Genomic DNA, 17,462 nt, shown 5'->3' on the forward strand with positions numbered 1-17,462 from the left:
AACACTCCAAATTAGGCCTCACCAATGTCTTGTGCAGTGTGAACATAACATCCATCTCCTGTACTCAGTACTTTGGTTCATGAAGGCCAATATGCCAAAATCTTTCTTTCCGTCCCTATTTAACTGTGTCACCACTTTCAGTGAGTTATGGACATGTATTCCCAGATCCCTTTCTTCTACAGCAATCCTCAGTGCCTGACCATTCACTGTGTAAGACCCAGGTCCCACCAAAATGCAACACCTCGCACTTGTCTCCATTAAATTCCATTTTGCATTTCTCCAGCTGGTCCAGATCACACTGCAAGCCATTATACCCTTCCTCACTGTCCACTACACCCCCAATCTCAGTGTCATCCAGAAATCTGCTGATCCAGTTAACCACACTATCATCCAGATTACTGATCTAGATGACAAACAACAACAGATCCAGCACCGATCCCTGTGGCAAACCACTAGTCACAGGCCTCCGGTCAGAGAGGCAACCATCGGCTTCTCCCAAAACCAGTGTCTCATGCAATTTACTATCTTATCTTGAATGCTGAGTGACCGAACCTTCTTGACCCACTTCCCATATGAGACTTTGTCAAGTGCCTTGCTAAAGTCCATGTAGACAACATCCACTGCCTTGCCTTCATCCACTTTCCTGATAACTTCCTCGAGAGACTCTATTAGATTGGTTAGACATGACCTACCATGCACAAAGCCATGCTGCCTATCCTTAATCTATCTATCCAAATACTTATATATCTGGTTCCTGCACGTAAGTTCCAATGACTTTCCCACTACTGATGTCAACCTCACTGATGTACAACTTCCTAGTTTATTTTTAGAGCCTTTCTTGAACAGCGGAACAACATTGGCTGTCCTCCAATCCTCCAGTACCACACCAGTCACTAAGGATTATTTAAATATCTGTGCTTGGGTCCTGACAATTTCTGCACTTGTTTTCCGCAGAGTCCCATGGAACAACTTGTCAGGCCCTGGGGATTTATCCACGCTAATTTGCCTTAAGACAGCAAGCACCTCCACCTCTGTAATCTGTACAGGGTCCATGAAGTTGATGCCATTTTGCCTCACTTCTATAGACTCTGTGTCCATCTCCTGAGTAAATGTGGATGCAAAAAATAATATTTAAAATCTCCCCCATATATTTTGTCTCCTCATACAGATTACCATTCTGATCGTCCAGAGTGGGCATGTTTCTGTACTGAACTGGCCAAACGTGATTGGGAGGGGAAGCTGGTAAGATTGATGATGGAGCAGCGATGGCTGGAGTTTCTGGGAGCAATTCGGGAGCTGAGTGATCGATACACCCCAAAGAAGTGGAAGCATTAGAAAGGCAGGAGGACACAACCGTGGATGAAATGAGAAGCCAAAGCCAACATAAAAAGCAAAGAGAGGGCAAACAAAAGAGCAAAATCTATTGGGAAGCTTTTAGAAAGCAACAGAAAATGACTAAAAAAGATGTGAGATGAGTTCAGGATGTGGAATTATGATATTGTAGTCACTAATGAGTCTTTGTAGCACCCAACAGTCTGAGGCATTTGAAGGAACAAAATATCCAGGGCCTCAATATCTCTTGAAAACCAAGGTTCCCTGCACCAGTTACCTTTCAACTTTTATTTTGACAGGCACATACAAACTCTACACCCTCAGAATTTCACTTCTGAAGACCTCCCACTTACCAAGTACTCCTTTGCCAGAAAACAGCCTGTCCACACTTGTCAGATCCATTCTGATACCATCAGAATTGACCTTTCTCCAATTTAGAATCTCGACCCATGGTTCAGTCCTTTCTTTTTCCATGTTAACTTGGAATCTCATGGCAATATGATCACTAGATGCAAAGTGTTCCCATACACTAATATTCTGTCACTAGCCCTGGATTATTTTCTAATAGCTTATTGCACATTTCTATGCTGGGAATTCTATGTGCTGATTAATGGCACATCTGACAAACTCTACCCCATCTAGTCCTTTTACATCTGGGAGTCACGTCAATCTATGGAAATTTAAAATCATTCAGTATATCAAGCATTGGCATAGTCTGCGATCTCTCTTGCTAATTTGTTCCTCCAAATTCCTCAGATTGTTGGGTGCAAACAAGTCCCAGTCATGGCAACAAGATCACAATTCCATGCCCTGAGGTCTGAACAGCATTTGCCTGGTGTCAAGAAAACAACCTCTCCCTCACTGCCACAAAAACAAAGGAGCTGATTATGGACTACAGAAGGAATGGAGACAGGCTAACCCTTATTTACACCAATGGATCTGGGGTTGAGAGGGTGAACAGCTTTAAGTTCCTCGGCATACACATCACCGAGGATCTCATGTGGTCTGTACATACCAGCTGTGTAGTGAAAAAGGCACAACAGTGCCTCTTTCACGTCAGACAGTTGAAGAAGTCTGAAATGGGGCCCCAAATCCTAAGAACTTTCTACAGGGACACAGTTGAGAGCATCCTGACTGGCTGCATCACTGCCTGGTAAGAGAACTGTACTTCTCTTAATCGCAGACTTTGCAGAGAGTGGTGCGTACGGACCAGCACATCTGTAGTTGCGAACTGCCCATGATTCAGGACATTTACAGGGACAGGTGTGCAAAAGGGGCCCGGAGGATCATTGGGGACCCTGCTCACCCGAACCACAAACTGCTCCAAGCTGCTACCATCCGGGAGACGGTACTGCAGCATAAAAGCCAGAACCAACAGGATTCTTCTATCAGGCCATCACACTGCTTAATTCATGCTGATACAACTGTATTTCTATGTTATATTGACTGTCCTGTTCTATTATAAATTACTATAAATTGCACATTGCACATTTAGATGGAGATGCAACACAGATTTTTACTCCTCATGCATGTGAAGGATGTAAGTAAGAAAGTCAATTCAATTCACCCTCTCTATTACCTGGCATTCTGGCTCCCATCCCCTCTACAACTTTGGTTTAACACCCCCCCCCCACCCACCACACTAGCACAAGCAAGCCTTAACACTAGGATATCAGTCCCCTTCTAGTTCTGTTGCCGTAACTAGCAAATCCCCTATCACCCCTTTGACTTTCCTCTGCCACGTAATCTCCTCCCCCCAACAGTTTCTAAAGTGGTAGAATACATAGAACATAAAAAAACACAGAAAACCTACAGCACAAAACAGGCTCTTCGGCCCACAAAGCTGTGCCAAACATGTCCCTACCTTAGAGCTACCGAGGCTTACCCAGAGCCCTTTACTTTTCTAAGCTCCATGTACCCATCCAGGAGTCTCTTAAAATACGTTATTGTTTCTGCCTCCTCCACTGCCGCCGGCAGCCCATTCCACGCACTCACCACTCTCTGCATGAATAACTTATCCCCGACATCTCCTCTGTATTTACTTCCAAGCACCTTAAACCTATGCCCTCTCGTGCTAGCCATTTCAGCCCTGGGAAAAAGCCTCAGACTATCCACACAATCAATGCCTTTCATTATCTCATACACCTCTATCAGGTCACCTCTCATCCTCCGTCACTACAAGGAAAAAAGGCCGAGTTCACTCAACATATTCTCATAAGTCACGCTCGCCTGTCGAGGCAAAGTCCTTATAAATCTCCTCTGCACCCTATCTATGGCCTACCTGTTGTTGTGCGGGATGGCCACAAGAGTACTCTGCGATGGCTATTTAACCTCATTCCCCTTCCCGACTCTCACCCAGTTTCCTGCGTCCTGCACCTTGGGTGTAACTCACCTCTCTTTATCTCACCCCCTCCGACTCTCGGATGATACGGAATTCATCCATTTCCGGCCCCAACTCCTTAAAGTGGCGACACAACATGTGCACACTGAATTTTATATATAGAGGTACTCATTTTAACAGCTAGCAAATCACTGTCAGTAATAATTTTGATCTGCAATCTCACACAACGTATGTAACAGGTCTGTAGCAGGTAATGAAGGATTTTCTCACTGGAGCAATTGCACACTGTCCATATCTGATTTGCTTGCTAAATAATGCTATAAAGTGTCAGATTTTCAAATATCACTCCACTTCTTCCCACTTGCAAATTCTCCAGCAACTTTTGCATCACAATACACACAGGTAACACCAGTTTCTGTATTGTACATAAATATTTCCCCTGAACCCTCCCCCAGGTGACTGACGGTGGTGAACTCAGTGATGGCAATGCCAATGAATATGAAGGGAAGGGCAGTAGTCTGTCTCATTGGAGTCTGGCACATTTGTGATGTGAAGCTACTTGTTGCCCAGGGCAAAGGTGTTTGATATCATTATGTACCCAGAGAGAGTGGGACAAAACATGTTCTCACGGGTAGAAAGTCCAGAACAAGAGGGGGTGGAACAAGCAACAGACACAAAATGCTGGGGGAACTCAGCAGGCCAGGCAGCATCTATGGAAAAGAGTACTAATGCTGAGTTCCTCCAGCAATTTGTGTGTGTTGCTCGGATTTCCAGCATCTGCAGATTTTCTCTGGTTTGTGACTGGAGGCAGAACAAAGGTGATTTTCACAACAGCTGATGTAAAAGATTTTGTTCCCTTTCTCCGGGTTCCCGATCCTTGCATTTAGACAGCTGGAGCTCAGCTCTGTCTGAGAGACCCATCGGTTCCCATTCCCTCATCAGCCGGAAGCTCCCCGGGGCCCGTGCACGGATGGTGGGGCTGAGAGAGAGGGAAGAGAGCAGGACTGTCCCGGGATTGCGGGTCACGGAGTCCGGAGTCACAGCAACTACCCGAAGTCGGTGTTGAAAACGCCGCCCGGTGAGACCCCCAACCCGGAGACCCCTTCTCACCTCAACCGATCATCCGGGGCCTTTTGTGCCCCGCGCGCTGGTGAGCTCGAGCTTGGTCGGTTTAACGGCTGGGCTACTAATCACGTGACCAGCTCCCCCCACCGCTGTCAACAGAGGAGTCACGCGCTGCGCTATTCCCATTGGTGCGAAGCACTATCAATCACTGCTTCCAGCCAATAGCGGAGGTGGACCAGCCGAGAGGGCGTTACCCCCGCTGACTCCGTCTCCCGAACTTTCCGTCACGGCGGGACAACCGTCAAAGTAAATGTCCGCTTTCTGATTTATTTCCATTTCCCTCCGAGGGAAGTTGGGGCGTTTGTGAAGCGTCTCCTGCGGCCGGAGTCTGATGTGTCGCTGAGAGGTAGGAGGAGACCGCTCGGCCCGTCGGTTTGATGCCGGTTCCCCGGGGAGGGAGAGGATGAAGACGGTGAGAGAGGGGGCGGACAGGATGTTTGTCCCGGTGGGGACAGGAGGGGCTCATCTGTGGAAATGTCTGAGCCCACGGTGGTGGCGATTCACCACATTGGGGGGCAAACACCGGCAGACTGTTGCCCTGCAAGCGGGGCCAATGGTCCGGGCAAAGTGACAATTATTTGTGTTTTGTTGAGACTGTACCGGGAATATGGTGTAAAATCCCGCTCCCCACACTAACACGGGTCACACAGACCAAAGAACAAACTGCCGGAGGAACTCAGTGGGTCGGGCAGCATCTGTGGAGGGAAATGGACCGTCAACATTTCGGGCCGAGACCCTCCCTCTGGACTGAGAGTGGACGGGAAATAGTCCGAGAAAAGAGGTGAGGGGTGGGGATGGGGCAAGAGCTGGGGAGTGAGAGGTGGATCCAGGTGAGGGGGAGGTGGGAAGGTGGAAATAGTGACGGGGTGGGAGGTGAGTGGTTGGGGCAACACGGGGCTGCAGAAGATGGAAATTAATTCCATAGAGGATTAACAAAGAGGTTAGAGAGTATTTGTTATAGAGAGTGCAATGAAGATTCACCAGACTGATCCCTGGAGTGGTGGGGTCATCATATGAAGAAAGATCAAATGTGATAACCCTTTCATTTAGAGAATCGAGGACTGAGAGATGAAGACATTGAAATGCACAATAACATTACCGGTTGAACCAGGGATCCCAGTCTCTGAAAATGGAGGTGGACTGTCCGGGACTGAGATGAGGGGAAATGTCTCCACTCTGAGGGTGGTGAATGTCTGTAAATCCCCACCACAGAGGCCGGTGAAGACTCAGTATCGTCCTTACATAAAAAAAAGAGACCAGCAGATGTGTGGAGACTGAAGGGATCGAGGAAATGAGGATCGGGCAGAAACATGTGGCTGAGATGGGAGAGCAGCCACCATTCTGTTGATGGTTAGAGGGGCTGAATGGCCACTTCCTGCTGTTTCTCACTTGATGTTTCAATGTTCCTGTCCAGTGAGGAAGGGGGAATGTGAATTGAAATTAGAAACATAGAAAAACTACAGCAGAACATAGGCCCTTCAGCCACAATGCTGTACCGAATATATCCTTACCTCAGAAATTACCTAGGGTTACCCATAGCCCCCTATTTTTCTAACTTCCATGTCCAGGAGACTCTTCAAAGTCCCTATCATATCCGTCTCCACCACCATCGCTGGCAGCCCATTCCACACACTCACCATTCTCTGTGCAAAAAAAAAACTTACCCCTGACATCTCCTCTGTACCTACTCCCCAGCACCTTAAACCTGTGTCCTCTTGTGGCAAATATTTCAGCCCTGGGAAAAAGCCTCTGACTATCCACAAGATCAATGCCTCTCATCATCTTATACACCTCTATCAGGTCACCTCTCATCCTCTGTCGCCCCAAGGAGAAAAGGCCATGTTCACTCAACCTATTCTCATAAGACATGCTCCCCAATCCAGGCAACATCCTTGTAAATCTCCTCTGCACTCTTTCTACGGTTTCCACGTCCTTCCTGTAGTGAGGCGAACAGAACTGAGCACAGTACTCCAAGTGGGGTTGACCAGGGTCCTATTTAGCTGTAACACTACCTCTCAGCTCCTAAACTCAATCCCAGGGTTGATTTAGGCCAATGCACCGTACCGCCTTCTTAACCACAGAGTCAACCTGCGTAGCAGCTTTGAGTGACTTATGGACTCGGACCACAAGATGCCTCTGATCCTCCACACTGCCAAGAGTCTTACCATTAATACTATATTCTGCCATCATATTTGACCTACCAAAGTGAGCCACCTCACACTGATCTGGGTTGAATTCCATCTTCTACTTGTCAGCCCAGTTTTGCATCCTATCAATGTCCGCTGTAACCTCTGACAGCCCTCCACACTATCCGCAACACCTCCAACCTTTGTGTCATCAGCAAATTTACTAACCCATCCCTCCACTTCCTCATCCAGGTCATTTATAAAAATCACCAAGAGTAGGGGTCCCAGAACAGATCCCTGAGGCAGACCACTGGTCACCGAACTCAATGCAGAATATGACCTGTCTACAACCACTCTTTGCCTTCTGTGGGCAAGCCAGATCTGGATCCAGAAAGGAATCTCCCCTTGGATCCCAGGCCTCCTTACTTTCTCAATAAGCCTTGCATGGTGTACCTTATCAAATCAAATGTTCTTCTGATGTTAGCCTTAAACTAGACTGATGTTTAATATTGTGGATCTGTAAAAGATAAATCAGTTCTGTTTCAAATCTCATGTCACAGATACTTACTGTCTCTGCCACACTCACTCTGTACACTAGAGAGGCCACTCAGTCCGTCTGGTCCCTGCCCATGTTTCTGTTCCATATCAGTATTGTAAAATCTAGCCCTGTCGTTCACTTCACCTCTCACTGTCCCCGTGATGACAGGTTGCAACTCGTCACTACTCTGCAGGAGAAGAGATTTCCCTTGAATTTCATAGAATCAGAAATCTAGAGCAGATTACAGGCCCCTCGGCTCACAATGTTGTGCCGATCATGTAACCTACTCCAGAAACTGCCTGGAATTTCCTGACCGCATTGCCCTCTATTTTCCTAAGCTCCATGTACCTGTCTATTGGTAATCATTTTCCAATGTTCTATAGATTCAGGATCAGTTCCTGTGGATTGGAGGGTAGCTAATGTTATCCCACTTTTGAAGAAAGGAGGGAGAGAGAAAACAGGCAATTATAGACCAGTTAGTCTGACAACAGTGGTGGGGAAGATGCTGGAATCAATTATAAAAGATGTAATAGCGGCACATTTGGATAGCAGTGGCAGGATAGGTCCGAGTCAGCATGGATTTACGATGGGGAAATCATGCTTGACTAATCTTCTGGAATTTTTTGAGAACGTAACTATGAAAATGGACATGGGAAAGCCAGTGGATGTAGTGTACCTGGACTTTCAGAAAGCCTTTGATAAAGTCCCACATAGGAGGTTAGTGTGCAAAATTAGAGCAAATGGTATTGGGGGTAGGGTACTGACATGGATAGAAAATTGGTTAGTAGACAGGAAACAAACAGTAGCGATTAATGGCAGAATGGCAGGCGATGACCAGTGGGGTACCGCAGGGTTCAGTGCTGGGACCACAGCTGTTTACAATATATATTAATGATTTGGATGAAGGGATTAAAACATCACCAAGTTTTCTGATGACACAAAGCTGGGTGACAGTGTGAAATGTGAGCAGGACGTATGAGAATGCAGGGTGACTTGGACAGGCTGGGTGAGTGGGCGGATGCATAGCAGATGCAGTTTAATGTGGATAAATGTGAGGTTATCCACTTTGCTGGCAAGAACAGGAAGGCAGATTACGATCTAAATGGTGTCAAGTTAGGAAAAGGGGAAGTACAACGAGATCTAGGTGTTCTTGTACATCAGTCACTGAAAGCAAGCATGCAGGTACAGCAGACAGTGAAGCAAGCTAATGGCATGCTGGCCTTCATAACAAGAGGAATTGAGTATTAGAGCAAAGAAGTCCTTCTGCAGTTGTACAGGGCCCTGGTGAGACCACACCTGGAGTACTGTGTGCAATTTTGGTCTCCAAATTTGAGGAAGGACATTCATGCTATTGAGGGAGTGCAGCGTAGGTTCACAAGATTAATTCCCGGGATGGCGGGACTGTCATATGTTGAAAGATTTGAGCGATTGGGCTTGTATACTCTGGAATTTAGAGGGATGAGAGGGGATCTTATTGAAACATAAGATTATTAAGGGATTGGACACGCTGGAGGCAGGAAGCATGTTCCCGCTGATGGGTGAGTCCAGAACCAGAGGCCACAGTTTAAGAATAAGGGGTAAGCCATTTAGAACGGAGTTGAGGAAAAACTTCTTCACCCAGAGAATGGTGGATATATGGAATGTTCTGCCCCAGAAGGCTGTGGAGGCCAAGTCTCTGGATGCTCTCAAGAAAGAGATGGATAGAGTTCTTAAAGATAGTGGAATCAAAGATTATGGGGAGAAGGCAGGAACTGGATACTGATTGTGGGCGATCAGCCATGATCACAGTGAAAGGTGGTTCTGACTCTAAGGGCTGAATGGCCTACTCCTGCACCTATTGTCGATTGTCCAAGTGTCTTAAAAGACCCTATTGTATCCACGTCTACCAATGTCTCTGGCTGTGCATTCCACACACCCACCACTCTTTGACATCTCCTGTGCGCCTGGGTCCAAGCACCTTAAAACTATGCCCCTCGTGTTAGGCATTTCAGCCCTGGGAAAAAGCCTCTGGCTATTCACACGACCAATATCTCTCATCATCTTATACACCTGCATGATTTTCTCCAGGCTGAATAAGACGATGAGCTCCCTGTGTATTTGAAGTTCTTCAGTGCTGTGAAATAATTTAGCTAAACTCCTTCTTCGCTGCTCTTTTCAACGTTTTTGGTCATTTTCACTCATTTCAAAGGACTGTGCCTCAGACAGCTGGGTTGTTGCAATGCGCCTCTAAAGTCTGACAGCAGACTAGCGAATGAATCTTCGACGGAGCAGATTCAGAAACCAATGAGATGCCAGCCTGAGTCAGGGCTTTGAGGCTCCAGAGAGCGATGGGGTCTAGAGTTTATGGGGAGGAGGAGGAATCTGACCAGCAGGATGTGCCTATAAATCAAAGATGAGAAACATTTAGAAACATTGATTGAAAAAAAAAGTGGGTTCTGCAAAATACCGGAATAAATCAGCAGATCAGGCAACGAATGTGGAGAGGAATAAATAGACAACATTTCTGCCGAGCCCCTTCAGCATGCCCACACTGCGTACTCCTCTGCTTAGTCGCTGCCTGAACTGCAAAGTTCCTCTAGCATTTTGTGTGTGTGTGCGTCTCTGTATTTCCAGCAACTGCAGAATCTCTTGTGTTTTATATCTACATCTGTAAGGGGATTGTACTTTGGCATTAGATACACGTTGATATTGAGTATATTGTTTATGGGAGCCGCTTTCTGCGTTAAAACAGCTGCTGAATTTTCTACACACACAAAAAAAAGCTATGGACGTGGAACTGGTGCTTGCAGAAACTTTTAATGGCACCGTGATTACCAATAAAGCCCTGCAATATAAAGTTCGCCGTCGCCGAAGCACCGATCAAATGCGCAAGCGTCAGGGCTGTTCCGTTGCCGAATATCACGCATGCGCGCAGTACACGGTAAGCTTAAGGAGATCGGCTGTAGGGAGACTGTTGCGGGGTGGGGAGAAGGGAGATTGGTGGGGTTTCAACACCGACTTCGGGACAGTTGCTGTGAGCTCCGGACTCCGTGACCCGAAATCCTGGGACAGTCCTGCTCTCTTCCCTCTCTCTCAGCCCCACCATCCGTACACGGGCTCCGGGGAGCTTCCGGCTGAGAGGGAATGGGAACCGATGGATCTCTCAGACAGAGCTGAGCTCCAGCTGTCTAAATGCAAGGATTGGGAACTCGGAGAAAGGGAACAAAATCTTTTACATCAGCTGTTGTGAAAATCACCTTCGTTCTGCCTCCAATCACAACCAAGAGAAAATCTGCAGAGAGGGCACAGTTTTAAGGTGCTTGGAAGTAGGTACGAAGGAGATGTCAGGGGTGTTGTGTTCTTTATACGTACCGTGGGTTACTGATAACAAACCATATTCTGCAGAATTGAACTTCTACTTAACAGCAGCAAAACCACGTCTTACACTGCCATGCTTCTCTATCATTCTTCATTTCTGCTTATGTTAGGAACTCTGTCCAGTCACGTCCTGACACGTGATATCACCACAAGGGGTAAGTTTTTTTTACACAGAGTGGTGAGTGCGTGGAATGGGCTGCGGCAGCTGTGATGAAGCCGGATAAAATAGGGTCTTTTAAGAGGATCCTGGATAGGTACATGGCACGTAGAAAAATACAGGGCTATGGGGAACTCTAGGGAATTTCTGAAGTAAGTAATGTCTGGCACAGCATTGTGGGCCAAAGGGCCTGTATTGTGTTGTATAAATGGGGAAGTCACTTACCCATGACCTCTGGTTGTCGTCCCACCCAACATCAGTGCAAAAAGCTGCTTGCATTTACCCTATCTATACCCTCATAATTTTGCCTACTTCCAACAAAGCTTTTTTTTAGGTGAATAAGATGATGAGGGGCATTGATCATGTGGATAGCCAGAGGCTTTTCCCAGGGCTGAAATGGCTAACACGAGGGGCATAGTTTTAAGCTGCTTGGAAATATGTACCGAGGGGATGTCAGTGGTAAGTTTTTTTTTACACAGAGAGTGGTGGGTGTGTGGAATGCACTGCCAGCAGTGGTGGCCGAGGCAGATAAAATAGGGTCTTTTAACAGCCTCTTAGATAGGTACATGGAGCTTAGAAACATAGAGGTCTATGTGCTAGGGAAATTCCAGGCAGTTTCTAGAGTAAGTTTCATGGTTGGCACAACATTGTGGGCTGAATGGCCTGGAATATGCTGTAGATTTCTATGTTCTATGTTGAACAGTGAAATAACTTTGGCTATCCTACAATCCTCTGATAACTCTCCCGTTACTAAGGATGAATTAATTATCTCTGCTGGGGCCCCGACGATTTCTGCACTTGCCTCCCATGGGGACCGAGGGAGCACCTTGTCATGTGTCATGCCCTGGAGATTTATCCACCCTCTTCTTTAATCTGTACAGGGTCCACGATTTTAATGCCGCTTTTCCACACTCTCATTGACACTGTGTCCATCTGAGTAAATAGAAATGAAAAAAATATTTAAGATCTTCCCCCATCTGCTTTGGTTCCAGCCATGGATTGCCATTCCGGTCTTCCAGAGGACCAACTTTGTGCCTTGCAATCCTTTTGCTTTTAATCTATCTCCAGAATCCCTGAGGATTATCCTTCATCTTTTCTGCAAGGGGAATCTCATGCCTTCTTTTCGCCATCCTGATTTATTTCTTATACTCCATTTCAACCTGCCTGCCTATCCCTGTTATGCAACTCCATTTTGTGCTTCATCAGGGTCTCAATATCTCTTGAAATCTAAGGTTCCCTACAGTTTCTATCTTTACCTTTTATTCTGACAAGCACATACCCGCTTTGTACTTTCAAAATTTCGCTTTGAAGGCCTCAATTTACCAAGCACACCTTTGCCATAAAGCAGCCTGTCCCAGGCCACAGTTGCCAGACCCTAGTGTCATAATTCCAGCTGTTGATCCATGCCCTGAACACATCCGCCTTTCCTACGCTGCTCCTTGTATTGAAATATACAGGGCTCAGCATATTCACTGCACCATGCTCAACTTTTACATTCCTGACTTTGTCTGAGGACTGAACAACAACTGTCTCCGCAAACCCTGCACTATCTATTCTGTTATTCAGGCTCCCATTCCCCCTGCAACTTCAGTTTGACCCTCCCCCACCACCACCTCCCATAGCAGCTCTATCACCCCTTTGGCTTTCATCTCCCAGATCAATAAAAAGGAGGTGCATACCTGGTACAGGCAGATTGGAACAAATGGGGTACTTGTGAGATACAGGAAATTCAAGTGAACACTTATGAAAGACAAAGAAGGCATGAGGTTACCCCAGCAGGCAAGATGAAGGAGAATCCTCATGGATTCTGCAGATATGTTAAGAGTGAAAAGATTGCAAGGGAAAAAATTAATCCTCTGCAAGATCAGAATGGTAATCCATATGAGGAGACAAAATAGATGTGGGAGATTTTTTTTTACTCACGAGATGAACACAGAGTCTATAGAAGTGAGGCAAAGCAGCATCAAATTCCTAGACCCTGTACAGATTACAGAGGTGGAATATGGGAGGTGGATCAAGAAGGTTTGGTCACTCAGCACTCAAGATGAGATAGTAAATTGGATGAGACACTGTCTTTGGGAGAAGCCAGTGTGTGGTAGCAGATGGCTGCCTCTTGACCGCATCCTGTGACTAGTGGTGTGCCACAGGGATCAGTGCTGTATCTGTTATTGTTTGTCATCTATATCAGTAATCTGGATGATAGGGTGGTTAACTGGATCAGAAAATTTGTAGCTGACACCAAGATTGGTGGTGTAGTCGTCAGCGAGGAAGAGTATCATGGTTTGCAGTATGATCTGGACCAGCTGGGAAAATGGTTTGGGAAATGGAAAATGTAATTTAATGCAGACAAGTGTGAGGTATTGCACTTTGGTATGACCTACCAAGGGAGGTCTTTCACAGTGACTGGTCAGGCATGGAGGAGTATTGTAGTAAGAAAGGGTCCTGGGAATACAAGTCTTTAATTCACTGAAAGTGGTATCACAGTTAGATAGAGACAGAAAGAAAGATTTCAGCCCATTGGCCTTCATGAACTAGAGTACTGACAACAATAGACGGATGTTATGTTGACTTGTAGAAGGCACTGGTGAAGCCTAATTTGGAGTATTGTGTGCGGTTTTGGTTACCAACCTACAGGAAAGATGTAAAAGAGGTTCAGAGAAAATTCACAAGGATGTTGCCAGGTCTGTAGGACTTGAGTTATAAGGAAAGATCGAACAGGTCAGGACTTTATTCCTTGGAACATAAAAGATTGCGGGGAGATTTGATTGGGGTATACCACTATTATGAGGGACATAGATAGGGATTTTACCACTGAGATGGTGTGGGACTACAACCAGAGGCCATGGGTTAAGGGGGAAAGGTGAAACATTAAGGGGAACATGAGGGGAAACTTCTTCGCACCAACGATCATCCAGGTGTGGAATGAGCAAAGAGCACAAGTGGTGCATGCAAGCACGATTTCAACATTTAAGAGGTTTGAGTAGGTGCCTGGATGGTAGGGGTATGGGAGTGGGCAGTTTAAATAGTTCAGCACAAACCAGATGGCCCAAGAACCTGAAATAATACAAAAATTCACTTTAAGTCCTTTTCACAGCTGTGCAGACCAACCATTCATCTCAGCAGGAATTTTTTTATATGGCGTTAACACTGTGGCACTTTAAGTTAATCATATGTAAAAGAAAATCCCAAATGCATGTCAAGAAAGACTATTTGCGTGATACTGTTTCAGTTACTGTGGGGCCAGGCACCCATGCTGCTCAGCAGGAGCAGGGAATAATACCAATGGAGAGAGTCAAACTGAGCCAGGTCACAGATTGGAGATGGCAGAAATGCCCCATTTTTATAGAGACAGGAAGAGCATCAGAGAATTGATGGTCATTCCAGATACCAGCACTGTGCCCAGTTAGAAGATGATTTCTCTGTCCATCTCGGGTTGAATCTCACTGTAACAGTGTGATACCAGATCAAACCTTGGCAACTCAAGTAATCTCATCTGAAATGTTGTCCTACACACACTAATGGATTTTGTTATTCTTTTTACAGATTAAAAATGAGAAGGAATTTGTCCCCAGGAATCTCAAACACGACACGCCAGTTTTGCTGTCTCTGTCTAGACATTTAAGAAAAGGAGCAAGGGATTCAATCAGCCATCCTTCCTGCTCAGAAGGTGGGGAGGGATTCACTCGTTCATTTGACCAATTGGTACACCCATTATTTTACACAGGGGAGAGGCCGATCACGTGCTCGGACAGTGGGAATGGATTTACTCGGTCATCACAACTGAAGGTACATCAGCAAGTTCACACTGGACAAGGCCATTCATCTATTCTGTGTGTGAGGAAGGATTCAGTCGGTCTTCCCACCTGTCGACACACCAGTCAGTTCACATCGAGCAGAGGCTGGTCATCTGCTGAATTTGTGGGAAAGGATTCACTCAGTCATCTGACACAATGGCTCACCAGCGTGTTTACACCGGCGAGCGGCCGTTCACCTGCTCAGACTGTGGGAAGGAATTCACTGAGTCATCCAACCTAATGGCACATCAGCGAGTTCACACTGGGGAGAAGCCGTTCACGTGCTCAGTCTGTGGGAAGAGATTCACTTGGTTATCCACACTACAGAGTCATCAGCGAGTTCACACTGGGGAGAAGCCATTCACCTGCTCAGTCTGTGGGAAGAGATTCACTGATTCATCCAACCTACAGAGACATCAGCGAGTTCACACTGGGGAGAAGCCGTTCACCTGCTCAGTCTGTGGGAAGAGATTCACTGATTCATCCACCGTACAGAGTCATCAGCGAGTTCACACTGGGGAGAAGCCGTTCACCTGTTCAGAATGTGGGAAGGGATTCACTCAGTTATCCAAACTACAGATTCATCAGCGAGTTCACACTGGGGAGAAGCCATTCACCTGCTCAGAATGTGGGAAGGGATTCACTCAGTTATCCGCCCTGCAGAGACATCAGCGAGTTCACACTGGGGAGAAGCCGTTCACCTGCTCAGTCTGTGGGAAGAGATTCACTGATTCATCCAACCTACAGAGACACCAATTAGTTCACACAGGGGAGAAGCCGTTCACCTGCTCAGTCTGTGGGAAGAGATTCACTGATTCATCCACCCTACAGAGTCATCAGCGAGTTCACACTGGGGAGAAGCCATTCACCTGCTCAGAATGTGGGAATGTATTCACTCGGTCATCCCAACTACTGGCACACCAGTCAGTTCACACTGGGGAGTGGCTGTTTACCTGCTCAGAATGTGGGAAAGGATTCCCTCAATCGTCCACCCTACTGACACATCTGCGAGTTCACACTGGGGAAAAACCGTTCACCTGCTCAGTCTGTGGGAAGAGATTCACTCAGTCATCCAACCTACAGAGACATCAGCGAGTTCACACTGGGGAGAAGCCATTCACCAGCTCAGAATGTGGGAAAGGATTCATTCGGTCATCCAACCTACTGGCACACCAGTCAGTTCACAATGGGGAATGGCCGTTGTTATGAATCCCTAGATTTCGTTTCCTGTGGACTGTCATTTTGAGAGAGAGAGAGAGATTAAGAATGGAAATCAGTCTGACTTGCAGCTTGTTTACATCACTCACAGCTTGTTTAGTTTTAACCGAGGACACAGACACTCAGAGTCAGACTGAGATGAAGGAGGATAAATGGAAGGATCAAAACAAGGGAACTAGTGGCCAAGGGTCACTGTTTAGAACTTTCCTATGCCCACAAGGGTGGGTTAATTATCGATTCAGCGAACATCAAATGTGAGGTTGTCACCTCGTTTGATCCATACGAGTGGATCTGATTTGGGGTATCCTGTGAAGACCACTTATGTGTTAACCCTTGCCTGGGTGTGGTGTGGGAATTCACTTGAAGACGATACCCCTTGTGACAAGTCACCTTCAGTGATAATTTGTATGTGGATTTGGAACGACGACAGATAAAATCTACAGCGACTGTTCTTTCGTTTTACCACTGTGGAATTCGACAGAATTGCCTTCTCTTGACATTTACCCTGCACTACAAATATCTCTCTCTCATCACCTATTCTGTGGTTGAACTGAACTTTCATAGTTCACCATCTCAAGACTCCAAGCCTGGTTTCCCCTGAGCTCAATAGTTTGGGAGTTATATTTACACACAAGTACACATAACACTGTTAACTTTTGTTTATCTTGCTAATTACTATATTGTTAGTAGATACGAATAAAGATAGTGGATTTAACATCAAAAACAGACTCTAAGTGTAGTCTATTGCGTCCGGCTCATTTCTAAAGCGTTACGGTTCATAACAAAATTTGGGCCTGCATCCTGGATAGGAACAGATTTGGAGGCGTATTGATTAATTATCGATTTCATTGGAGAAATCCCTTTTGATTTATTTGTGTGTGGAAAATCAGCAGCAATGGATGTTGATAGATTTCTGGAAGCACCAACCTCTGAGGCACTAAAGGACACCAGAAGGATTGATATGTTGAGTATTGCAAAAAGGTTAAAACTTGCTAAGGTGAAATCGACAATGAGGAGGTCACAGATGCAGAGGATAATAGCTGAACATTATGTATCTGAGGGTGTGTTTAAAGTGGAGGAGTTGGAGGTGTTTCCTGGAAGTAAGCCTAGTGAGCTTAGGCTCCCGTACAAGTTAGAAAAATTAAAGATGGAGGCTGTGGAAAGGCAGAGGCAGGTTGAGGCTAGAGAGGCAGGAAAACAGCCATTACTATTCTGCCATCATCCATGCTAGTGTCCCCTTCCAATCAACTTTGGTGAGCTCTTCTCCCATACCTCCGTAGTTCCCCTCACTCCACTAATAATGATGCATCGTGTTGTACCTTTCCCCTCTCAAAGTGCAGGGTGAATTGTAACATGTTATGATCACCAAGTCCACGTTTCCTTTACCATAAGCTTCGTAATCAAACCTGGTTCATTACACAACACCCAATCCAAAATTAACTTTTCCCTAATGGGCACAATTACAAGCTGTTCA

The 17,462-nt window shown here is 46.1% G+C and overlaps 1 pseudogene; it reads left to right on the forward strand.

Annotated features, from left to right (window-relative positions):
• The first annotated feature begins 10,366 nt into the window (after positions 1-10,366).
• LOC140207425 (uncharacterized) lies at positions 10,367-16,735 on the forward strand (annotated as a pseudogene).
• The last annotated feature ends 727 nt before the right edge of the window (positions 16,736-17,462 follow it).

Source organism: Mobula birostris, chromosome 13, assembly GCF_030028105.1.
Source record: "Mobula birostris isolate sMobBir1 chromosome 13, sMobBir1.hap1, whole genome shotgun sequence".
NCBI classification, from domain to species: Eukaryota; Metazoa; Chordata; class Chondrichthyes; order Myliobatiformes; family Myliobatidae; genus Mobula; species Mobula birostris.